This window comes from Cebidichthys violaceus, unplaced genomic scaffold (genome assembly GCF_023349555.1).
Source record: "Cebidichthys violaceus isolate CVI_PGR_0920_01 unplaced genomic scaffold, fCebVio1.0.p SCAF_13, whole genome shotgun sequence".
NCBI lineage: Eukaryota > Metazoa > Chordata > Actinopteri > Perciformes > Stichaeidae > Cebidichthys > Cebidichthys violaceus.
The window spans coordinates 5,313,469-5,318,293 of record NW_027176296.1 but is presented as its reverse complement, the minus strand read 5'-3'; the positions used below and the strand labels follow the sequence as shown (position 1 = coordinate 5,318,293).

Genomic DNA, 4,825 nt, shown 5'->3' with positions numbered 1-4,825 from the left:
ACTCTGTCACAAAGTTAATGTCAGCAACACTCTTTTCCTAAACCTTACGATATTTTAGTCTGGCCCAAAGGGGGTGGACTAACCGACTAAAATTGCCATCACTAGAACTTCACATGCCTCTATGTCTGAAAAATACAACAATAATAGCATTGGACACATGTCTGTACATAATTCATTCAGTGGATTTGAACAATAGTGGGGGCAAGTGTACACCATAACTTTGTAATATGAGGTAGCAGTTCTCAATCTTGCTTCCACAGGCTTTATCAACTGGATTTACATTTTCAGTGCTTTGTTTTTATGTGTGGCAGCTGCTGTTTATGTAATGTCTGATTAACAATATAAGCTGACGTAATTCTCCATCTCCATTCTGGTCCTGTCTCCATAAAATCGGGAACTGCACCACAGTACACAGCAAAAGCGTGAGAAATGGGAGAAAAGGAGGGAGGCAAGGTTGAATAATAGGACTGGGGTAATGGATGGCTGCTGTGTGTGTGTGTGTGTGTGTGTGTGTGTGTGTGTGTGTGTGTGTGTGTGTGTGTGTGTGTGTGTGTGTGTGTGTGTGTGTTTATGTTTGTCCAAATGTGTAACTCTCTGCAGAAGCTGCTTGACTTTCGCCCTGCTGGGCTGACATTGTGCTGGATGTCTGAGCTCTGAGGGCCACTGCCAGAATGGACACACTCCTACACACTCTATTTCTCCTCAGCTTGACGTTTGCCCTTAAGGCCACACCGGACGACAATAAAAGTAAGAAAACAACAACACGGTAAGTGAATTATATCTTGGGTGGAGGTTGATCCAAAAGCAGAATTTATTATTGATTCATCTTCTGAGACGGCAGTGTTTGAAAAAGGTCATGGAAATTGGAAACCAAAGCAGTCAACCTTGAGTTTTTTTTCCATATTCCTGTCTTCCCAAAATCAATTTAAACAATTTTAAATTGATGATGTCACTATTTTAACCACAGCAACAGTTTGATCTTCAGGAGTCATGCTGCCAACTCATACTTTAAAGAGAATTCTGTACTCGGTGAGGGGCACTTGAATCAAAAGATTAAACCTGTTTCCTTTGGACCCCCAGTTTGATAGATTGAAATAGATTTCAAAGCGGTTGGGTGAGGGAATCATTTCCCTTTGGCGAGACCGAGCAAATTGAAAACCTGCATTACTTGGTTACCTTTTGACAGATTCTCTGATCTTGGTTTAGATGGTGTGTATACTGTTGTGACCTGTTATTCAAGAAGTTTAAACAGGGGACATGAGGAACTGATCTGTAATTAAAGAATGGTGCTTCCTGTTGAGACAAAGACCACTTCTGAAATCACCATTGTTATTCAAAGTTATTCAGGACTGACCTGGTTAACAACTAAAATTAGGCTTGACGAGCAATGTTGTTGAAACTTTGCCATAACTTGTGAAAAGTAAGGATTCCAAAATGTATGTGAATACACTCAAACTATCAAAGGTTTGTCTATTTAAGGTGATCAAACAATTGATGTTATGCGTAAAACTGTAGTAAGTTCTTTCAATGTCTAAAAGCAGTCCAAAGGTGTTGTTTACTATTTATTTTTGTTAAGGATTATGTCTAATTTATAGGTATGTAAACAGCAAATGTTACACTCACATAAGCACTGAGCCATAGAGCTCTGATATACACTTCAAATTGAATATGAAGTCAGCCATCTGCCATTTTTACCTGTACCTATATCTGTTTGCAGGTGGACTTTGGCTCCTTGTTTTAATAAACCAGTGTCCTTTGTGTGATCTGCCCAAAATGGTCTCTGACATTAGCAGAAAAAAATCACAATGGTTCTCAAAACTCTTTCTTACACCAGTTCCCGTAATGGACTCAAAGAACAGAGACAGGAAGCTTATCTTAACTTCTCCCTTCACCTCACAGCTGAGTCATATTTGAGGAAGTTGTGACTGATAAAAGGACAGACCAGGGAACACTAGAGTTAAACATTCACTACAACCCAAACAATTACTTCATCAAAGAATGGAAGTAGTGGACTGTTCTGTTGTGACATTACATAAATGTCAAATGCTCACATTTGATTTAAAATTATTCTTAAAGCAAGGAATTTTGACATGTAGACACAAACTTTGATTAAATTAGATAACAAATACCTTATATACCCTTACAGCCAACCATTGTTAAACCCAGTAATTTCCCACTTAACTGATTGTCCTTCCACAAGATTACCTCAGCGCAAAACACCAACAAAATAGGCCCACAATTGCAACATACATCGCAACATTTGTGTTTTAGGGTGTTGTATCCTAAAGGTCTTGAATGTAAACCCTTACTTTGGCCCATGATGTAGTCTGGGCTGGCGTCCAGGGCAAAAGCACCCCTTCCCCTCTGTTGCAGAGGCAATTTGTTATGCGCAAAAGTTTTTAACAAAGCGTGTTTTGTGTTGTGTTTTTTTGCACAAGGTTATGATCTTTAATTACCTTTCCTGGATGAGTGCTCTACGATTTTTGGTTTCCAAACAGCAATAGGCGTGTTCATTAATACATTTGTATACTCAGGATGAGTTAATTGCATCATTCTCTCCCACGCTCTCTCAACATTTTATAGAGAGCTTTATATAGATCTTAACAAGAACTGTTGACGTTTACCATTATTAATATGCTGTATACGGTACAGTGTGATGGAAATCTGGTACCTCCTGCTACACATACTTACTTGATTTTAAGATAAAATACGATTTATTGAACAGTTGCAGATTACCTATGTTGTCACAGAAAGTATTATGGTACCACAAATATGAATTTATTTTCCAGCCAGAATCTACATCAGCCTTGAAAAATCAGACTTCAGACTTCAGATCCTTTTAAAATTATCATCCTATGAGAACCAAACTGTTATACTTTAATGGTAACGCCAGCCATAATGTCATACTATTTTTTGTGAATGAGTGGTGGATGTGTAATTTCTATTTTTCATCCTTTACGAAAAATGAAGGCATAAGTGCCATCTGCATAGGAAGCATGCATTTTCGGTCCAACTTTTGGTTTGCAAAGTCAAAATCAAAATTGAGAGGAAAGTGAATTAAATTAAATTCCAACTGTATCACAACACCTCAATCCTTTAAGATCTTCTCTCTTCCATAGGTATTTCACAGTTTCCTTCAGGTGCAGAAACCTAATCTGGCACTCGTCCGCCCGTACCAACTCAACAATTCCAACCCCCAGTTCTCATTAACCTGGGGCCTCTATGTTTATCATGAAGACAACATCTGTCCAGCTTTCCACCTTAACTGCCAAAGAACAAAGACTTTTCCATTACTGCCCTGGGAAAGTAAACAGTCATTTGGGCATCAGCAGTACATAATTGTGCAAGGTTAGATGTGTTTGTGTGATGGAGTTGTGTTTTGGGAACTGTTCTGTATCCTTACCCTGTATCCTTTGGGTTAATCATCTTTCCTTATCCTATTACAGAAAGAAGCCACCAACCTTAAGATGACCAGGGATTTCCATCTTGGTAAGGGGATGACACCGACGTCCTTGTGAAATCCCCTTGTGTGATAAGTGACATCATTGGCTATGTTATGATGTCAGTCTGTCGGATGTAGTTATATAGGATCACACTCATCAAGGGTTCACTGTCTAATAATAGCAGTGTATTACCATGACTGTCGTCCAGAGACGATGGGTGATTCCCACATGCTATCCCACCTTTAGCAGCATCAAATTAGCCTGCTAGCTCTTAGCCAAACATAAATCCCCACGTGAGCACCCCAAGTTGAGATGAAAAGGCCAACCATTCTTCACTGTGTCTGTACAGCACCCCAGTGTCCATGTCTGTAGATTTATCACTGGTCCCATTTGCTTTTCAGCCTCTACAGGACCCCTAGTAAATCGCCAGGCAAAGGTTTGACTGAACAACTAATGATCCAACATGAAAAGAGACAGAGGAATTATGTCACTTGAACCTGGCTCAAAGTTGTTGACTGGGAAGCCTCAGTGGCCCACTATAGCTTAGGAGGGCAAGAGAAATACAGCAGCTAAAAGACAGATGGGCCGGCTTGCAATTCGTCAGCTTCTGTACTTCCTGAACTATGGGAAATCCCTTCACACAGTGAAACATCCTGAGGATTCCCTGCTAGCATTTACCTGCCCAGCACTTTTGGTTTTATTGTGAGATCCTATGTTAAAACTACTACACTGGTTTCTATTTTTGGGGGGCCCATACTGGGCTGGGTATTGCGATGTTGCTACCAAAATAACTCAATAAACTTTTAGTGGGAAAGTTTAATACCTATGCGGCTCTTGTGTGGTCTCCTTTTCATGATAAAGGCCTCATTTTCCACTAACGTTCTGGAAACTCAAGCTCCAACACAAGCTCTACAGTAAATTCAGGGGAGTCACTTGGTTCTGCGAGAGGCCTGGGGCCAAGTTTCTGGAGAGAACCTGCTACTGGACAACCCCTCTGCTGGCAGATGTCCTAACTAGGCTGAGAAAAGGTTCTCCCATGACTCCCAAGGACTCAATATGGTATTGTGATACTTTACTATTACAATTTAAGTCACAATAAAAACACAGATTTACCTTTGCAATGGCGTTACTGTGTAAATAAATAAATTGTTATCTTCCACATCACACAAAAGCCATTAAAGGCAATCTAGGAGAACAGTGCAATACACACTGTACTCTGTGGGATCTCATTTTGATTACAGAGACAATGATTTATAGAGCAAAGATATATCACTAAGATGCAGAGATAAGGGCTTGTAACACTGTTTTTTTTTAATGTATAAACATGAAATCCGTCAGACGTGTCTTTACTTGTTTATTATAACAGCAGATTAGAGAGAGAG

The 4,825-nt window shown here is 39.8% G+C and overlaps 1 long non-coding RNA gene across 1 annotated transcript; it reads left to right on the top strand.

Annotated features, from left to right (window-relative positions):
- Positions 1–619: 619 nt before the first annotated feature.
- On the top strand, positions 620–4,184 carry LOC137870130 (uncharacterized). Its single transcript, XR_011102680.1, has 3 exons — positions 620–766; positions 3,120–3,348; positions 3,447–4,184. It is a non-coding gene; the product is annotated as an uncharacterized lncRNA (long non-coding RNA).
- Positions 4,185–4,825: the final 641 nt, after the last annotated feature.